This window comes from Dipteris shenzhenensis, chromosome 17, assembly GCF_047967505.1.
Source record: "Dipteris shenzhenensis isolate YYH24624 ecotype China chromosome 17, Dip_SZ_1.0, whole genome shotgun sequence".
Classification (NCBI taxonomy): domain Eukaryota; kingdom Viridiplantae; phylum Streptophyta; class Polypodiopsida; order Gleicheniales; family Dipteridaceae; genus Dipteris; species Dipteris shenzhenensis.
The window spans coordinates 6,598,763-6,621,229 of NC_141612.1; positions in this window are offsets into that span (position 1 = coordinate 6,598,763).

The window sequence follows — 22,467 nt, forward strand, 5'->3', positions numbered from 1 at the left end:
GTGGTATTCAAGTTGATGCATTCAAATGGGCCTGCATTAATTTAAGTCGATGTACATTAACATGACCAATGTGTTTATGCCAGATATCAATATCTGCAACTACACCGGTCCCATGTGCAAACATTGCTGCACTCAATTCAGGCATGTCCATATCCAATGTAAACATCCTACCCTTATTCTTCATTTTTGGTATCAAGCGACCTTTATTTTCCTCAACAAAGCATCCATGAGGATTAAATCTGACTTGCAAGTGCTACTCAACCATTTGACCAATAGAAACGAGGTTCTTGGTGATATTCGGGACATGAAATACATCACACAGGTGTTTCTTTTTCCCATCCTGCATAGACAAAGGAATTTTACCAATCTGCACAAAAGGATGTGTAGTATCATCACAAGTCTCCACAAATCCTGGTCTTTCCATTTCTTTTGCATCTTGCATCTATTCTGCATGACCTGTCATGTGGTTTGATGCACCTGAATCAACATACCACACATCATTGCTTTCTTCTGCACTTGTCACAGAATTGGTCATGTGCTGCATCATAAACAAATGCTCATTTCTGTCATCACCATGTCTACTAGAGGATGCATAATTGCCTTGCTGCAATTTTCCATTCATGATGTCATTTTGCTTTTTATAGCAGTCTTTAGCCATATGACCCATTTTACCACAGTAGTAGCATTCAACATTGCTGTTTGCATTTTGGCCTCTCTACCATCCACCACGACCTCTTTGGCTCCCCCTGCCTCTAAAGTTACCATGTCCTCCTCCATAGGACTAGTTTTCTTGAATTTGCTACATACTCTGATTTCTGCCACGGCCTCTAGATCGGCCTACTCTACCTCTGCCTCTACCTCTTCCAACATTTGAGTAGAAGACAGCTTCTTTTGAAGTTCCTCGTGAAGAAGATGCACCACCATTTCTCTGCTCTTGAGAAATTAGAAGAGCAATCAACTCCCCAAAATCACGAAAATTCTCACGGACGGCAATGGATGTCCGGAACTGTGCATAATCCTTTCCTAGACCATTCAAGGTCACAGAAACTAAATCATCATCTTCCACTGGTGACCCAATAGAAGTAAGTGCATCTAAAATCTTCTTCACCTTCATGTGGCAGTCATTGATGTTCATATTTTCTCTTTGCACATTATGCAACTCTTGCTTGAGCTGCATTTTCCTGGCTTACGTATTTGTGCTATACATTTTTGTTAAAGTATCCCATGCCTCCTTCGGCGTGCTTGCATCCTGAATATGCACAATTAAGAATTTGAAATACTGATAGATAGCCAGTACATAACTTTTCTGGCTCTCTTTTCTGGCTCTCTCATGCCATCCTTTAAATGCCTACAACTCCTGTTGATTGGGAACATTAGGAATAACTGGTTCTTATTTAGCTCTAGTAATGAACTCCCAATAGCCTTTTCCCTTAAGGAAATTCATCATTCTAAACTTCCATGCTTGGAAGTTGTTCTTGTCAGCTTTTCAGTGACAATCTGTGAAAGAGCATCAGACGCCATTATAGAACACTATAAAATATTCTGTCACTGCAAAAAACACAACTGCTGCCTCACAAGGGCAAATCTGCAAAACTGACGAAAGTGGTATTTGACCACACTGTCACTTCCTAGTCACGATTTTGCATCAACATGCAATAAGAATGATTCTGTCACTCCCAATATCTATGCGCCTAGGCATATGATGCAATTCCTGTGGTAACTTTTCATCGACCTGTAGAACAGTGGTCGCACAGCAAAAACAGGGCACCTTTCTGAGTGCCTGCGGAAAACTTCCGTCACCAAAACGGGCCACGAAATGGCCTCAAATCAAAAAAATAATGTCACCATGGGCCTTGCCCCCTCCCGTAGCATATACTACCTTCTCACTGCACCGCGAAGGGCATCCCAATCTGAGACAGTGCACTCTTGCACTTTCCAGCTGTGCTACCTGCAAAGATTTGCTCCCAAACTCGAAAAAGGAAAGCAACACTGATCCTCTTACCAAGACACCGCGAGCTTGGTTTGCTTCCTTGAGCTCCTTACCACAAACCGAGCTCTGATACCATGTGAAGAGAGTAGGAGAGAAGTAAGGAGTCTCACTTGCAGCTTTTTCACATACACAATGGGGGAATACACACAAAGGTGGAGGCTGAAAATAGTTTTTCTCTTTTAGTTGTGAAAGCCAAAAGAACTCTCTCTTAGTAGAAAAGGAATAGATGAACCCTATATGTGGGTCTCAAACCAAACTCAGCTAACCTAGGTGGCATACTAACTGAGCCACTAACTAGAGTATATAAAGATAGCTGTCATCCAGCTATTATTCATGGGCGGTGTACCAACCGCATCTGCAACTAGCAAGTCGATGACATAAATGCACAATTGTCACCCTGGCATATCACGAGTGGTGCTCGATATCTCAACACTCTTACTTCCCCCTGGTGACCTATTGTGTGAACTCAGCATGTTTACCATTCATGGTGGCTTTCATGGTAGCCATCTCTTTCTTGAGAGTTTCTTTCTCTGCTTTGAGTTCTTCCATGGCTTTGCAGCCCCCAACCAATGTCATTTGCATGTCTTTCATTTTCTAACACTCAATTCCCACGTATGTACTTTGTCTTAGAACTTGGTATTCTCACTTTCCCACCTTGCTTTCTCCTTCTCCCACTCCTCTGTCTTAGCCTTTTCTTTCCTCCATTCTTCTTGTACTTTCCCTCGTTGCTATTTGATTTTAGCTAATGAATTGTGCACGTGCACTTTCTTAGCTAGTAAAGCCACATTTGAAATGTGGCCTCCAAACTATCAATCTTTCTATCAACATAAGGCATATCTTGTTAAGGTAGGTGAGTACATCTGGGGTACCTTTAGTTGATTCACCTATAGATTAAGGAATTAAAGAGGGTGAGCATCACATTGAAGACTTGCGACCTTTAACTAACATAGAACTTGAAGCTATCCCAAAGATTACATTGGAAGATTTGGAACAAGAAGGTCTTTAGCTACTCATTTATTCCTTGTGTATATAGTTTCAAAAGAATTTTAGCAATATAATAATATGACTTTTATGGATTTTCTAGATTGTAGATACTCTCATTATATTAAAGAGATTAAACATGTGGTATGATGAAATGGTGTGATATAATGACATGGGGAATGTCACTAGTGTCATTATACTATGTGGGGTTATAGATAAGATGTACTATTGGCATTTTATGTGACCTCATATGGAGAATGGCACTAGTGCCATTCTCTCTTTGAGGTTATGTAGAAATGGTAATCTGTTATGCTCCTTTCTTAAATCTGTTGGAAAGCTGAAAGGAAAGGAAAGAGTGGACACAAACTCAGAATACTTGCATTACTTGGTTGTAGAATGAAGAAGAGTGAGGTCCTTAAGTAGGCACCTCATACATGCTCACTGACATCACTGATGACCTCAGAGCTCCACAATCATCTCCTCAATCTGCTCCTAGATTCTCTCAATCATCCTATGTGGCTTTCCACCACCTAACTATGCTTGTGGGCACCTAACTGTGCCTCTAGCACTCACACATAGAAACATAAGGTGTGCCTGAGGCATACACCTTGAGATATCCCAACAAACCCCCCCTCAAGGAAATGCCTCAGGCTATGTCAAGGATACATCTAGTCTCATAGTTTCTCATGCCATCTCATGGTGGTCAAGGATAAATCTATGGCTAGGTTCTCATGCTAGCAAGGGTTCCCTTGGGTGTAAGGTAAACAAAAAAAGGGATACAAAAAGACCTTCCAATGGTTATCTCCCCTGCATGTACATGCACACAATGTCTGCAGGAGGTACCATGGAACAAAACATACACATGGCCTACATCATAAGGTGACCAGAGGTGTTTACACACAAAACACAATAGTTTATTTTCATTCATTTTGGAGGACTATCCAGGCTGAGTACCTTGACATAAAAAGAGAGATCTAGAGCATACATAGAGATGTGTTTAAAATGCATAATCTTCAAAGGATGCCTCATCTTGTGGAGGCTCATTAACTGTAAGTAGATTTGCATTTTCTGTCTTTGCTTTGGCTCTGCAAAACTTCTCATTATGGTTGTTCTTGCCACAGTGCTTGCATGGATTAACTTTGAAGCAGTCCTTTGAAAGGTGATTTGTCTTTCCACAGTGATTGCAAGGGGTATACTTGCCCTTCTGGACTTTTACAGCATAAGCAGTGTCATTGCCTTTCCTGAGCTCCATATGCCTTTCTTCTTCTTGGAGAGCAGAGAAAATGCCTTCAAGGTTAGGATTGGGAAGATTCTTCAAAGTGCTAACAATGTGATCAAATCCTTCAGGCATACTCTTAAGTAACACTGCCATAGCATCATCAGGAGTGATAGGAGAGTTGATAGAAGCTAATTGAGTCATAAGACCCGCATATAGTTGACATGAGCTGCTAAAGTAGTACCACTAGTCATCTTCAATTCAAAGAAAGAGATTTTAAGTGATAGTTTAGAGATGTGAGAGCTAGCACCAAAAATCATGTCAAGCTTCTGCCAAGCTTCCGAAGGAGACTCCAAATCAGAGATATGGTGTATATAATCATCACCTAGAGCAAGAGCAATTATACCATATGCTTTTTCTTCTCTAGCTGGATCCCTTGCCGGTCGTGTCGGTGTTGAGGATTCTCCAGCATTGGAGGCTGTAGAAGAAGCGGTAGGAGTAGATTTGACAAGTCCCCATAAGTTCTCCCTCATCAATGCAAATTTCACCTTCATTTGCCATGTATGGAAGCCCTTTCCATTGAACTTCTCAAGATTAAATATGGTAGCCATGAGAGGGTCTAACCCAGATATTGGGCAGTGTCTATCTCTCTTACAAGGCAAAAATAACTGAAAGACTTCCAAAATATGAGCACTTGATGTAGCAAAGAGTAGTGACCAGATTTCAAACAATGATGCTTCTTCTTACATGCTTCATAAAAGTGGGTGAAATAAACACTTTCCAATCAAAACCAGGTCTAGCAAGTCAAAACAAAACTGAAGCAACACTTGTACTGAAGTTATTGAAAACTTCAAAAGACCAGAAATGCTAGAGTAGCATTTTATGTAGCATCATCTTCAAAAGCTTGTCAAAACTGTCAAAACTAGAGAGCTGAACTTGGAGGGCTTATAGCTCACTCTTCAAAGCAAAAGAAAGGGGGATTTCTAAGGCAAAAGAAAGCTGGTATACCACAGTAGATCCTCTGGGAAGAAGAGGCAAAAAAACGCGTCAGGTCGCCTTCTCCTCCTTCAACAAAGTCGACTGGTTTTTCTCAATTTTCAGCTTGAATATGCAGCCATTGCTGCTCAGATTTCAGCACAAGGTAGCCCAAGGTATGGAGAAGCTTGCCCTGAAAGGAATTAGAGAAAGAAGGAGCAGGCGCAAAGAAAACGCAGTAAGAAAAATCGATGAAAATCGTACAATGGCGACCAGCAGATGTGGAAATACGTCAATTCCTTGCAGCCAGAAATTTGCCCCAACAAGATGGATCTCCAGCTGGAAGGGCATGGGAAATGGGTGAGAACCGGAGGAGAACAAGCTCAAGAAAATTTTGGGAAGAAGAGGGAGAGATGGTGAAGAAGAAGAAGAGGAAGAAGATGATGATGTGGCAGAAATGGGCTCAAGGAGGATCAAATGGCTCTGATACCATGTTGGAAAGCTGAAAGGAAAGGAAAGAGTGGACACAAACTCAGAATACTTGCATAACTTGGTTGTAGAATGAAGAAGAGTGAGGTCCTTAAGTAGGCACCTCATACATGCTCACTGACATCACTGATGACCTCAGAGCTCCACAATCATCTCCTCAATCTACTCCTAGATTCTCTCAATCATCCTATGTGGCTTTCCACCACCTAACTGTGCTTGTGGGCACCTAACTGTGCCTCTAGTACTCACACATAGAAACATAAGGTGTGCCTGAGGCATACACCTTGAGATATCCCAACAAAATCTGTGTCAGTATTATGATCCTTTCTTAAATCTATGTAACTTGGTTGAAAGCATTACAGAGATTAAAAATTGTATAGTATCAACTATTCTATCAAAGTTTGGATTTGGGTGCTTTCTACAAATCTATTGGAGCCTTGGGAATGGCACTCGTTTCATTCTCCCAATAAGATTATAGGAATCATCCATGTCATCATTTGGAGAATGGCACTTATGTCATTCACTCTATGGGGTTATGGATATTTTATGTTCCTTTGCCAACTTGTGTGCTTTGACTGTAACAAAGAGAATAAAACTGTAATACAATATCTATGCTTTCAGATCATGCATTGTACATTTCTTAGGGATTGATAAGACCTAGTAGCTCTCCTTATCAAGAACCTTTCTAGTTGGTTAACAAGAAGAATGGCTCTTACTGAATGTAGATTACTGTGCACTAAACAAAATCACCATGAAAAAAAAGTATCCAATTCCTATGGTAGATGTTGATGTTCTTTTAGATAAATTGAGAGGGGTCAAGGTCTTTAACAAAATTGATCAATTCCATATGGGAGAAGAATTCCTTTTCCTTCCTTTTGGGCTAACCATTGCACTATCTACTTTCAGTAGAATGATGAATTGGATCTTTCTTAAACACCAAGATTGTGTAGTGGTATTCTTTGATTATATTTTAGTGTTTGGTAAAGACTTAGAGACATCTAGAGTTAGTCTTTACATGCTCCAAGAAAAACCAATTATATATTAATCTTGAATTAATAGCATCCTTGGGATTATGTAGCTTCTATAGAAGGTTTGTAAATAATTTTGCATTAAGTAGAAAATCCATTGAGAAGCCTTCTTAGAAAAGCTAGACACTTCCATTGGATTGAACAACAAGATTACATCGTTTGAAGATTTGAAATAAGTTCTTACAATTTGATTAAAGGCTCGTGTGTTACAACTACTTGATTTTCTAGACGATTCTTTGTAGTTGTAACTGACACCAATTGTTTATGGGATTGGAGAAGCCCGAATCAATAGTGTGTAATTATAGTGCATGTTATAGATAATTGACCATTGTTCTTCATGCAATAAAGATGGGAGCTAAATTCCTTATCAAGATGGATCAACAAAGTATCAAACATTTGTTGACCCATTGTTAATATTAGATAGGTGCATCGAATGGGTTTCATTTATACAAAGCTTTCAGTTGATGATTAAATATCATCCCAACAAATTGATGTAGTTGCTATTCTCTAAGCAAGAGACCAAGTATTGATCACATTATTGCTTTAGAAATTCAATCATTCAAAAACATGAAAAATTCTTACCAAGGGGATCAAGAATAAATTGGAGAATAATAATTGGAATCCTACGTCGAAATATTCATGTTCCAGAGGACTACGACCAGGGAGTTACTGGAGCATCTTCATTGACGTGTTGGCATTGGGCTGGAATTATGAATACCTCTTTTATAAAAGAAACTATGCATCACTAGATCCTTTAGTCAAAGCAAAATGAAAGAAATGCATCCACCACCATATATGAGGCATATGGGATTGGTTAGCACTCTATGGGTGATGGTAAGAGAATTCACCAAGCTTACTATCAAGAAAGGTATGGCATGTACCACTTCATATGGATTGAAGTGATCTTCCTTGATGAATGTTTGCTCTCTCTTTTTCTTTGATAGGTCCATGTTGGCATTTTGTTAAATCACATTTTGACTAAGGAATTTCCTTTGGAGTCCACTTTGACCTTCATGTGCTTGCTTGAGTTCCTTATGGTCAACATGCTACAATTGACATTTTAATGTAGCTTTTATGTTGGGTCTTTCCCTACTTGTTCTTCTTTCTTGAATTCACCTATGATGGATTCATTCTCGCCCTTTAGAGTACATTCAACCGAGATATGGAGCCACAATTCCACATCTTTTCCTACCCCATGACCTATACTTATCACACTTCCCAATACTAGGCTTTAGAGGTCCATCTCCACATCCAACTACCGCTGAAAGCTTAAAGAACCCAATCCATTACTATGATGGATGGATGAAAAAGACACACTTTTCTAATAGTCTGGCATGTTTCCTTTTCCCTTATGTCTAGCAGATGGCAACCCAATTGGTAGTGTAGAACCCCCTGCATTACACAATCTATGTCCCTGTTTCAATGAGATTATCAATAGACTATTTGAAAGGAGCAAAGAGATGGTCCAAGCCTACCCTGGAGCATTACTTCCAAGAGACCGAGCCTCTAAAGGTTTCCGACTCTGAGGAAGAAGTCCAATCTGTATTGGCAAAACGGATGCATAACAGACAGCTAGCTACTAACGGTCAGTACTCTTGGTACGATTAGCAGTCTTCTTGGCGAGGAGGAAGAGGATCTGATCAACAAGACAAAGAGACGTGATCATGTGACTCCTAATCATGAAGAGAGTTCCATAGTAGTACTGAAACTGCAGGATGAGTTGCAGATGATTTTCTATATGATCCAGGATGTAGAACAGAACATGAGCTTCGATCGTCTCAACAGCTATATACAGCTCCAATTTCAACAGCCTCCCTGCCAAGACTTCCACCAACCTACAGGTACGACTAGTTTTTTCTTGCAATACAAAGGCTCGTTCTCGAAAACCTCTTTCGCTATGACTAGCGTAGTCTCTATATTTTTTCATCTTGTGAGATGCTTTTGTGGAAGACTGGATTACAAGGGTGTGCCTAGTGCACGTAATTGATACTTTTTGCCAAAAATTATCCCAAATCCATGATTTTTGTGATTGTGCACCTTTGTGTCTGACGTGTTTGGGCACGTCTATTTTGTGTATGTTGCACTGGTACTTCCTGATTAATTTAGTAGACTACAATCTTCATGGAGGGAAATTTGTTAGTGAAATAACATGAGGTGTCAGGAGCTGCTATGTAGTTTCTATAGCTGCATGGAAAGATGATCTCCCACAACGGGAGGAAGGGCGACGTCAAATTTTTTTACCAAAACCTCAAAAGGACACTTTTATGTCTTGCTATGCTACCAAACTAGTGTTAAAATGAGGGGAATAAACCAGCTCCAAATGCAACATTTAATTAAAGGAACACAACAAAAACACCCATTGAGTGTTAGCCTTTCACATGCAAATAAACAGTATAGACTATCCCTAGTCTCTATGGGCGTCCCCTCCATGCAAGCCCATGCAAAAATAAACAAGTACTGTGGTTGGCCACAGTCAATCTTGCTTAGCCTTGGTCAAGCCATTTCGAGTCACTTTGACTGAGGTCAACTCTGTGTCCGAAGTCAATTATTTAATTCTCTGTTTGATCATGGTCAACCCTCCTTGACTTGGTCAAGGTTCTTTGACTGGGGTCAATGCAATTGCTCTTTGGCAGAAGTTAAAATATATTTTCTTTTAGTTGCTTGGAATAGCACACATTTATTGACACAAGATTATGTGAGAAGGTTTTCCAACCACCTCCTTAACCTTGCTGGAACCTCCCCCTATAGTAATGAGATGTTGCCTGTAAGGAGAGGAAGTACTGGTACGAGAGGGATGACTCTTGACTACTCCAAGACGGGTGCTATTATGCTTTATTGGTCGGACCAAGAGTCACACCAGGGTCACCACACCTAGGTCACACCTAGTTCAACATGCCAAGGATGTTTAGACCTCGGTCAAACCTGGTCACACCTTGTTCACATCTTGGTCACCGGAGCAGCATGCCTAGGATGGTCACACCTTGGTCACACCCGTCACATCTTGTTCACACCTTGGTCACTGGAGCAGCATGCCAAGGATGGCTAGATCTTGATCATACCTAGTCATGCCATGTTCACATCTTGGTCACTGGAGTGACCTGTACATGACTTGGACATGAGCGAAGTAGTACATAACTGGAGTAGTACATGACTGGAGTGAGATGATTGCTCATATCAATCTTAAGCAAGGCGGTGGCGACTCTAGACATATTGCTATTGGTGTCTCTCCCTTTCTAGACCATGCGTGCTCTTTGGATCTGGTATCTCTTTTGTAGAGTCTCTGGATCTCTTTTAAAGAAGTCATCTTAAGTGAATTGGAATATTAGGGTCCTTGGTGGCCTTTTTTTGATGGCGTGTAATTACATTCATAGTTGTGATATTATGCTTGCCGGCCCTAGACTTTGATGATCCACCCCAATAATGCCGATTAGAACATCAAGCTTAGCCTTAGTTTGTTGTAGGGCTTCATTTTTCATGGGACAATCCATCCATGCATGACCTATGCCATAATCTCTGCAGAGTGGTTGGAAAGTAGCGGGTCTACCATGATGAGGGCACTCTGTGATTCGGTGATTCTCTCCACAACCGTAGCACTTGATTGGTGCTCGATATGTGTTGGGTTGAACTTGATTCAGATAGACTGGTATTAAACCTTCTATACCTTCCACATAGTACATTGGGTACTTAGCTTCATACTCGAATGGCGAATCCACTTCCAAGGCTTGAAGTTGTTGTATTAGAACTGCCATAGGAATTGGATTTGGTGCTCTTGGATATGGTCATGGATTTGGATTCTTAAGTATTGCAGGACTTGTGTCTGTATGAGAATAGGATTCAGCCTCAGAGTTGGGGGCGCTTGTGCAAGTGTCAGTTGCCTATACACTGGCATGGGTATCGGTTGGTATTGCTGAGGTTGAGGTGGGTTGTTGTGCATGTTGAAGATGCAACTATTTTCATCATGGCTACGCAGATATGGCACCACAACCTTGGTGGTGGATTTGCTTGTGCAGTGATTCTGGCTCTTAGGACCGGGCATTCATTTGATAAACGATTGGCCATGCAATGTGGGCACCATACATTTTCTTGCCGTGGATAAGTCTAAGGTGGCAGCTGAGACATGTGAAGCTTTTGCTCCATGGCCTACATCATTTCTTCTTTTAACTTCATGGTCATGGCCTCTAGGTGACCTTCATTAGACGTTTTGGCAATGGACTTGAATTTTCTCTTTTTAGAGTGCTTATCTCGTGCACTAGCTCTTCCATCGTCACTGATGGTGTCAGAGTTGATCATGCCATCCTCAATGTCAATGGTTGTGACATGAGCAACACTAAATGTTTCGTATAACTACTAATCTTTTTCATGTCTTTGTGGATTTTCTTCCTTAGGCCTACAAATGAACTAGGCTGTGAGGTACTTAGCATCAGGGCATGGGTCACATTTAGCAATCAAGCGTTTCATCTTGCCCAGGTACGTGCGTACATTTTCTCAGTGACCTTGTTCAAGCTTGCTTAGTTGGAGAGCGAGGTCATCTTGTAGTCTCCCTGTTTGAAAGCACCTCTTGAATTCTGTTTGTAGCAAGTCCCATGTGGCTCTTTCTTCCACTAGGAGGTCTAGGTACCATTCTGAGACTTCATCAGTTAAGGCCATGGGGAACCAGGCAGCCTTGGTTTCATTGGATTGTTCTCCACTCGCTCGACATGCGGCATCAAAATGCTGGAGGAATCGGGCTGGATCGCCCCTACCATTGTATTTGGGAAGTTCGAGTTTGCCCAGGGGGTGCCTGCCTTGATTGTTATTATTGTTGCCAAAATTGTTGAGAGGGTTAAAGAAATTGTCCCCTCCACTTCGAGTTCAAGATCCCCATCATCTCGCGACAGCACCCAGCCTCCTGGCCATGTCTTGTTGTGGAGGAGTCAAAGGGATTTCTTGAATTTCAGGAGGGGAATCAGGACAAAGGGTTGTCAGAGGCATTGGTCGGAGCATAGTTGCATGCAGATTTGGAAAGCATAGTTGTCGGAGGCGTTGGTCGGAGCGTAGTTGCATGTAGCTTTGGCGAGACGTGGAATGAGTGTCTCTACCGCCACAAGTGCGGGTGTTGATGTAGTTGTGTTAGGTGGTTAGAGATGCATTAGTATTGTAGGACCATTGTGTTAATAATGTGCCTAGGAGTAGGAAAATGTGTTGGTGTAGATGGATCATCAACCGGACATCACGGTGAAAATTTATGAGCGAATTAGTGTGAAAAAGATCCCACACGAGGGCACAAATTAACAAGTGCTAGGGATTCCAAAATGGTGTGCAATGGGCTAGAAAAATACCTCATAGCGTGGTGTTTTTATGTGTGAAACCGTGTTCAAACAGGGTCCAAGTTGGGTCCCAAATGGATGAGTTATGATGTGTTGAAGTAGGGGTAAAATGTGGTCTTTTTTGGTGTGTGTGTGGGGGGGGTTCTTGGCCTTGAGCCTAGTATGAATGGACTTCTTTAGTGGGGTAACTGAACTAGGGCAGTTAGTCTAAGTGCTAGTTAGTCTAATTGTCTAGTTATCGCCGTAACTGTCTTAACTAATTGCAGTTAGGTAAACTAACTATAGTTGATCTACTAATTGGAGTATAATTAGTCTAACCTATCTAGAACCTAACTAACTCAACCTAGGTTCGCCTGACCTAACAAGAGCCTAGCTAACCCAACCTAGGTTAGTCTAACCTAACCCTAGATAAACCTAGGTTAGTCCACGGGGTTTGAAAAGTAATCTCAATATCTCACCAACTTGCCTTTTCATGTTATTGGCAAGGATTTAGGTATGCTTTTGGACTATACCTAAATTTTATAGACATGATTTTATGATGATGTTGGATGCATGATGATCTCTCTCTCTCTCTCTCTCTCTCTCTCTCTCTCTCTCCCCCCCCCTCCCCCCCCCTCTCTCTCTCTCTCTCTCTCTCCCCCTCCATCCCTCCGTCCCTCCCTCCCCCCCCCCTCTCTCTCTCTCTCTCATGTAGGAGTTGCATGTTGCATGTAGGAGTTGCATGTAGAACTCGCATGTAGAACTCACATGTAGAACATGCATGTAGGAATTGCAAGTAGAACTTGCATGTTGAGGATTCCTAAGAGAGATTATTCCTAGAGTAGCAGAGCTTTGCTGCTACTCTAGATTCCTAAGAGAGATTATTCCTAGAGTAGCAGAGCTTTGCCGCTACTCTACACACACATTCTATCCTACCTAAGTCCATGTTGGCATAGAGACAACATTGATTGCATGTCAATTGCAAGGATTGACTCCCCATTTCCCATTCATCGGTTGGGATTTTGGAGTTCCAGTAGAAGAGAGATAATTGTAGATTGTCTTCCTGAGTCTGATTATCGACACCCATGTTTTGAGTGGGCTCTATTTTCACTAGCGATCATTGTCGTGGGGATGTGACCTTTTGGATATACCTTATGCAGATTATTTTGGTTATAGTCTGAGCCATGTGCGTTCATTTGTGGTTTGCAATGAATGCTTTACAGGACATTTGGATGCATTGCGATCCTTGTTGGATGTGTTGATAGGCCCAGATTGCCTTGTGGGATGCTTTATTGATGGATGTTTAGCACACAGATGTTATTTTATGCTGAGGGACAGGTTTGACATATTGCAGTGGATGCACAGGTTGTGCTATGATCTCTTGGATGAGATTTTGTTGATGCATATGCTCATGGACAATGTTTATGCTTGAGGCATTTGGTTCTTATTGGTATTGGGTTTGCCATTGTTTTGTCATTATAGGTTGACATTTTCTTTCGAGCCAGATTTGCTCATATGGATGCATAGTATATGCACATGAGTTAGATGCATTTTGATGCTTTGAGCCTTGAGTTTTGGTGACACTATCCTTCATAAGGTAGACATATTTGGATGCACCAGGTATTTGGTGTGATTTCTATCTTGCAAGTACTAGCATTTGGGATTTTATTTCATTTGCATCATGGCATCCTCTTCCATGTCTGAAAAGGAGTTTTTTAGCATTAAAAAAAAACTTTGATGGGACAAACTTTTGTCAATGAAAAGAACAAATAAGGGATGTGCTTATTCAAAAGAAGTAGATTAAACCCTGGGCAACGATTGGAGCTAAGCTTGCAGATATGTCTGAGGATGATTGGAATGAGTTGGATGCATTAGCAAAGTCTACTTCATCTTGAAGAGTCAGTCTATTTCACAGTAGTAAATGAGTTGACTACGAAAGATTTGTGGAAGAAATTATGTGCCACTTATGAGAAGGAAACTACCTCTAATAAAGTTTACCTCATGAAGAGGTTGTTTGAGCCGCGGATGAAGGAAGGGGTCTCCATTTCTTCTCACTTGAATGAATTCAATATTATTTTCAGCCAACTTCAAGCTGAAGAAAAAGAATGCAAATTGGGGTGCAAATAAGAAGGAAGAGAGTCCAAGGGAGGACAAAGGAAAAGTGAAGATCAAGGAGAAGAATGCAGTCACTCACTGATGATAGTGACAATGACATTCTCGTCATGTCTAGTCCACCTCTACAAACTTGCTTACCACTTCAGATGGTGCATATTCCCAAGATTGGACTTTGGATTCTAGTGCTTCATTCCATGTTACTCCCCATAGGGAATGGTTCTCCAGTTATAACAGTGGAAAGATCGGTTGTGTGCATCTTGGAAACAACTATGCATGTGGCATAGTGGGAGCAGGTGACAAAGTTTGCATTTGTTTTGAAAAATATGATACATGTGCCTAAGCTAACTAAGAGTATCATTTCAATGGGTCAAGTAGATGATGCTAGTTTTTAAACCACCTTTGGTTTTCAGAGTTGGAAAATTCAGAAGGGCTCCATCGTTTTGGCAAGGGGTGCCAAGTGTGGGACATTGTATCCCTTACATGTATCAGGGGTGTCTAAACATGTTGTTGCAACCTAACCAAGTAGCCAAGTACTTCTTTGTGGCATTACAGGTTGGGGCACATGAGCCAAAATGGAATGAAACTCTTATGCCGTTTGGGTTATGTATCAGATTTGAGTTTTTCTAATTTTGAATTTTGTGAGCACTGTCTCTATGGGAATCAAACTAAATCAGCCCATAAAAGAAGGGGAAAGAAAGAGCTTGAAAGGCTTACTTTGGTGCATCCAGACGTATGCAGTCCCATGCCTACACGGTCATTAGGCGGGGCTGAATATTATGTGGCATTCATTGATGATGCAACTAGGAAAGTGTGGGCTTATGCTATAGCTCAGAAGAGAGATGTGTTCCAGGTATTTCAAAAATGGCTGGCTTTGGTTGAAAATCAGCTAGGTAGAACACTTAAATGCCTACAGACTGACAATGGTGGAGAGTATCTCTCTCATGACTTTCAGCATTTCTATGATACACGTGGGATTAAGAGGGAGCTCACATCCCCTTGTACTCTAGAACAAAATCTAGTTGGAGAACATATGAATTGCACCATTCAGGAAAGGTTGCAATGTATGCTTTCGAATGCAAGCCTTTCTGGTGGTTTTTGAGTTGAGGCAATGAAGAGCGATAGTGCATGTGATCAATAAATCACCTAGTAAGAGTTTGTATGGTGGTAGTGGCAAGAAGCCCTCTTACTCTCATTTGTGTATATTTGGGTGTGAGGCATATGCACATGTGCCAAAAGAGCTTTAGAAGAAGCTAGATCCTAAGTCTAGGAAATGCATCTTTCTGGGTTATGGTGGTGAGAGTGAAGAGATGGGCTATCGTCTATGGGATCCATAAGCAAAGAAGATCATACGAAGCCATGATGTGGTCTTCAATGAGAAGAAGATGCATAAGACACCCATGAGGGATGTGGAAATGAGGAGAATCGCTTTCCAAGATATGAATCCACTTGCATATATTGATAGATAGCAAGCTATCCATGCACCAAATGTGTAGGAAATGCCCCCAGGTACTCCCACAAGTACAGAATCGAGGGAAGATGATGGATCATCTATTGGTCGAAATGATGAGCCAAATGTGGCTGATATGCAGGCGGGACAGCAAGCTGAAATTCCCTTGAGAAGATCAGCTAGAGTGTCTAGACCGCCTGAGAGATTTGTCTCAAGGGTAGACTATATGATGCTTGCTAATTGTGGGGAGCCTTCTTGCGCAAGGATCAGTGCAAGTGGGAGTATGCTATGCAATCAAAGATGACTCCACTCATAAAAAATAAGAATTGGGACTTGGTATCTTTGCCACATGGAAAGAAAGCACTGCCATGTAAATGGGTCTACAAGATGCAAGTGTCACAGGTGATGATGTGTCTAAGTACAAGGCCTGTTTGGTTGCTAAAGGGTTCAAGCAAGAGAAGAGTGTGGACTTTAATGAGATCTTCTCTTCGGTTGTGAAGATGACCACACTTAGATGTGTACTTGGACTTGTGGCAGCAAAGGATATGGAGCTTATGCAGATGGATGTCAAGACAGCTTTGTTGCATGGGGATTTGCATGAGGAAATTTACATGGTATAGCTAGAAGGATTTGAAGAAAAGGGCAGAGAGGAAATTTACATGGTACATGGTTTGCAAGCTAAAAAAGAGTCTCTATGGCCTTAAGCAACCACCTAGAGAATGGTATCAAAAGTTTGATGCTTTTATTCAGTCCCAAGATTCAAAACAAGTGAGATTGATCATAGCCTCTATACTAAAAAGGCTAAGGATAATAGCCTGATACTCCTGGCACTTTATGTGGATGATATGCTATTGGCTAGCAAGAACACTTATGAGCTCGATGCATTGAAGGCCAAGTTGCATGAGACCTTTGACATGAAGGATTTGGGACCTGTAGGTCATATTCTTGGTATGTGCATCACATGTGACTAGAGTAGGAAACTCCTTTGGCTTTCACAGAATGAGTATGTTACACAAGTGTTGCAGCATTTCAATATGGAGGGGGGGAAGGTAGTAAGTACTCCATTGCTTTCATATGTGAAACTGAGTCAGGAAGATAGTCCTAAATTAGATGAGGAGAGGGCCATGATGGCCAGGGCTCCTTATGCATCAGCGGTTGGGAGTCTTATGTATGCTATGATAGCTACTAGAGTGGACATTGCATTTGCAATGGGAGTTGTTAGCTGGTATATGGCTAATCTAGGAAAGAGGCATTGGGAGGTAGTTAAGTGCATCATAAGATACATGAAGGGTACCAAGGATATGTGTATCTACTTTGGCAGAGGAGAGATGCGTGTACTTGGGTACACACATTCTGACTATGCAGGGCATGTGGATAGCAGGAGACCCACTTCTATTTATGTTTTCACCTTTGCAGGTGGTGCAGTGTCATGGATGTCTTGCGCATAGAAGTGCATTGCTTTCTCTACTACAGAGGCCGAGTATGTAGCCATAGAGGGTTGCAAGGAGGCTATATGGCTTGATTAGCTAGTGGGAGATTTGGGGATTCATACAGGTGTACCGAAATTGCATAGTGATTCCATGAGTGCTATTCAACTACTAGCACAGAATCCGGTCTTTTATGCAAAGACCAAACACATTGAAGTCACATACCATTTCATCATGGAGGTACTTGAGGACGAGTGCATAGAGATTGTCAAGGTTCATATAGTTTGATAACCCTGCAAATATGTTGACAAAGGGTCTACCTAGTCACAGCAATTTGATAATTGTCATGTATTGATGGGTAGTGGATAGTATGTCCACTGGTTGTTCTCTCTTAAAGGCACATTGGCCTTTAAGTGGGAGGTTGTGGGGGGTAAAGGCCACTGTACCTTAACCCCAATTATGTACAATACTCAAACACACATATATATGGATGACATAGAAGATTAGGGTGTTATGCACCCACCAAAACTTGTGTGGCTCTCTCTTTTGGCTCTTCCTCTCTCTCACCTTCTTCTAGACCACTTTCGTTGTTGATATCTCTCACTTCTTATTTGTGGACTAGTGTGAGCCAAACTTGCACAAGCTCCTTTTTTTTTTGAAAATTGAATGAGGTCAAGTGTGAGTTAGTTTTGTAGTAATACTTGAGTATGAAGGAATGCTATAAGTTGTACTTGACTCTGCTAAAGATTGGAAAAGTCTCTTCAAGGCTTTCTCATTCCTTTTCTTGGAGAGCTTGGTTTATGCACACTCATCAAGATCTTTCTCAAATATTTGTCATAAGGAGATGTGACCTCTATTTAGATCCCTTGGAATTGGAGTTGGATATTTGATAAAAGTTTGTGATCCAATTCCTAGAGATGATCCTCCTTGGCCAATTTGTGAGAACAATTCCAACATTTGTTTCATCTGTTGGGCTTGATATTGAAGGATGACAAGCAATGATGAAACTTTTCAAAAATTTTGATACACTTGTTGTCCATGCATCTAGATTGAATCTAATGTTTTGGCTTGGGGGTCTTCCATGTGTAGTTTTGACACTCAAATGTAAGGCTTCTATTATTGTGCTTAGGATGGTACACTTTGTGTGCCATTGATTTCCATGATGATGGAGGGAGCATTTTGCAAAGGTATTGCCTCTATTTCTTTATGTTGTTGGATGGCTTAGTCTTCACCAAATTGTAGCATCTCCTACTAGATTGTCTACCTCAGTTATGGGCAATTGTTCCTCTGGGGTAGCCTCACTAGTAAATGAATGAGAAGAGGCAACTATGGTTGTTCCCATACAATTGTGGTGACATTAGTAGGGCCATTTCCTCTTTTGCACCTTTGCATTGATGGTCACTGCTAGAATATTAAGCTTTTGGCCAAAATAAGTGATGGCCTTTCTTTAGGCAACTCTCCATTGATGATCACTCTAGTAAGTGGGGAATATTAAGATTTTGGCCAAATAAGTGATGGAATTTCCTTGTTAAGAAGAGGGCCAGATGCCTAATCCATTTCTGTTTTAGTTTTCTACTTAGTTGAACAAATGTTTGGAGTGGAAGGGGGGGATGTTTTGCACTCTAGCCATCCAACTTCTCTAGAAACAAACCTAGATGCTTCCTTGAGGTTATGTTCTTTGATTGTATGAAGCATGGTCCATCCCTATGTGGCTTGGGAGAGAGGAAATGCTATATATAAACTTCATGAACTTGGCATCAATAGGCGCCTTGAGAGATATACTTGCACTTGAAGTGAAAATGCAAAATCCTCTCGGATCACTACATCGCTAAGATAAATATTGAGGGTTTTGGACTTGCAGCAGTGATTGTGCCACTCTGTCCTTCATGGTCATCCTTATTGTGGTAAGAGGAGAGGAAATCTTGATAATGTACTTTCAGTAGGATAGGAGTTTCATTCAAGAACTATAAGAGTTTGAACAAAGTTCCTAGTCCCCTTCACCCTAAGAAAACTTGTGTGGATTTGGAAAGAGCATATGTCAAGAGGGGTGGGGCCACAAGTTCTAGGGACTCAACTACATCAATGGTCATGTAGCATTGATGAGGTCTTGGTTGTACTAGAAAGTTTCCTGGTTGCATTGACTCTTCTTGAGAACCATTAGTGTTTACCACAAATCGTGAGTTTGTTGTGGTTGAGATAATGTTGATGGGTGTAAACTTGAGTGGGTGTCTTGATGACAAGGTTGTGATGTCTTGATTTGGATCTTCTTAAGCTTCGGCATTGCTTTGCGACCAACAACCATTGTTGAAAAGATTGTTCATTGGCCATGGAACTTGAATCAGTTTGCATGTAGGTGAAAGAACAGTGCCTGAGGATAATGTGTGGTGTGATAAAGGTATACTAATTCATGCTATGATATGGAGGAATAAAGAAGTGCTATAGGGAGTTTTATTGATGCAAACTATTATGTGCATAAGCAAAATTGTGTTGAGTGCATTGAGCCTATCGGCTAGATAGGGGCTATCTATGTGCTAATTTGCTAGTAGTTCATAGGACAAAAAATACCCGTATCTAGGTTCCTAGGTTCAAATTGATCAGTTACCCTATCGGCCTACCCATACATATGCAAATGAATGCTTGGGTAAAAATCTATATCTAGCTATTGAAGATTTTGTCCCCAAAATCTTCAAGGTTGTCATGGACAAGTTGCGAGTTGTTGTACTAGCGTTTGAGTCTATTTGTTGTTGATCATTGAGGTGAATTGCACTCCATTCAAGATTTCCAGTAACTTGGTGCCAGTTGGGGTGATCTTCTTGACATTATATGGCCCTTGGCATTGATACTTTAATTTTCCTTTATGGACTTTGGCATTGTATAGCAAGATGAGATTCCTTCATTAATTTTCTTATCCTTGAGGTTCCTCTTGAACCATGCCTTCATCTTTTTTTGTTGGTCATAGCATGACAGGCTCTTAACCAAGTTTTTGTGGGGATGATGAACTCCAAAGCGACTACTGCCTCGAAACTATACACTAGTTGGAATGGTGTAAAACCATCATTTACCCCTAGGGCACCAAAGCCTTTAGTAAGAATACCTATGAAAACTTTAAGTGTGAGATGAATTTAACAATATTCCATGAGTAAAAGTTAGTCAAATTAGCATGATTGTGTTCTACACTAAAAGAGCTTCAAATATGTCTTTACATCTTGAAATTTGGGCAGCTCATGAAAAAGTTACATGATTTTGAAAGGAGTTCGGTTTTTATATATTAGTGTTTTTTTTAATAAACACCCCTCATCTAAAAGACCCCCCCCCTTAGGTCTCACATATTATGAAAAATATGTACCAATCGTACAATATTTCCTATTTTTAAAAGTATAAACCTTATGCGTTATGGAAGGGAGGACTGGAGATTGTCATTTTTTTCCCTTGCATATTAAAATTTTTTGTAGGGAATCCATACATATTATCTATGGACCTTTTCCCCCCATGCCCTAGATTTTGGACGAGGGTAGTAACATAATACATATTGAGTTGGCGCCCAAGGAATTTACCTTAAAAGTAGCTCTACAAGACCATAAGGCAGAGTTCAATTTCTCATCCCAATTAGAATGCTTGGATTCCACTACCTTTGTGAGAATATTGCATAGAATTTTATTGTGGGCTTTGCTTGTCCATTTCCCTAGGGACAATAGGCAATACTTTTTTTATGTCAAAATCCTGACAAAAGTTCTTGGATCGCTTCATTAATGAAATTTGTGTCTCAAATAAAGACTATTTCCAAGGGATATCTATACCTTATGATCACATTTTCATAAAGGAACTTGGTAGTGCTTTGGGCATTGATTTTGCATACTACTTTTGCCTCGGCCCACTTGGCGAAATAACCTATGGCTAGAATTATGTACCGATCTTGTGTTCTTTTACTAACAGGATGTATATGGCTCACAAACTCAATCCCCCATTTTTCAAAGGGGTTTTGTGCCATTATTTTTGTTAGAGGATTGAAGTCTTTATGGTGTGTTGGCATACATCACTATGTGTAACAAATTCATAGGCATCTTTCTACAATATGGGCCACCAATAGCCAGCCAAAGAATTTCCCAAGTGGTGACTTCTCCAGCAAAGTGTCCTCTTGCAATGACTTCATATGCTTCCTGAACGTTGAGTGAGATTTCATATGGCATGACATACTATGCAGGATCTTATTTTTACCTATTTGTAGACTTGGCCCGCCGTGAGTTGATATGGTGTAGCTTTGATTATGAGTTTTCTAGCATCCACTGGTTGCAACCCGACTTGGGTCTTTCTACCAGTAAGTACTCAATGATATTAGTACACCAATGTAGCACATCTCTATTTGGAATAGTGTGGAATCAGGCAAAGTCATCATTGACTCTAGTTCTTCTCCACTCCTAACACAGGACAAGTGATCAGTGATCTAGTGCTAGGAACCGTTTTGGACCACCATTTTGAAGTTTAATTCTTGAATAAAGAGTAGCCATTAGGTTATTCTTCCTTTCATACACAGACGATTCACAAGATAGAGCAATTATTGATGGTTGATGTTGTTAGATATGCTCAATGCCCCACCCTCCTGGTAGCCACCAGCGGTCCAAGGTGCTCAAGTTGTAAGGCCCCCATATGAGGAGAAGCCATGTGTGAGCCGGGGACACTAGATGGATCCTGACTTGCATGTCAGATGAGGTCTATCAATGAGACTGTTGATGGTAGAAAGGTGATTGTGTGGGAGTCCCTTATTCTTGCTGGGGCCTGGGGGCTAGTTGGCCCCTAGCTGGGGGGTGCCCCCAAGGCGACGGTATAGGGAATATTCCATGAATATTCCTTGGACGACTAGTCGGTTCCACCGACTAGGTTGACTGGTCGGCTCCATCGACTAGGTTGACTTGTCGGTTCCACCGACTACGTTGATCTGACTACCGCCCTCATAAAGAGGCAACCTCCCCAGTCCATTGTACCAAATCAGATCTTCCAATAGAGATCTTTCAACTAGTAGCTCTTCACCTAGTATTTGTCTAGATTGCCATCTAAGCTCCACTATGGGAGCGCATGGGTGGATGGAGCCATCATCTGTACTACATCAGTATTGAAGAAAATTTTGTTCCTCCCTAGTTTATTGTGTACTTTCTATCCTTTGTTCAGTTTCTGTTCCACTGCACCATATAATTTAACAGATGTAGAAGATAAAATCAATTACCAATAAATAGTGTCAAAATTTCTTGACACTATAAACCATAGCAAGGGCTTTTCTTTCTATGGTGGTGTAGTTAATTTCTAGCTCATTGAGTTGTTAACTGATGTAGTTTTCTTTAGTTCACCAAGTTGGCAAAGCACACTCCTATTTGGATACTTGGAGCCATCAATATGGACAAGATATGAATATCTCAATTGGGAGTATTAGGACGGGTGATGTGACTTGGCACCACTGTAGAAGTTCAAAGGCTTGATCACACTCCTCCGTTCAAATAATTCCACCAAAAATATAGAGGCCAA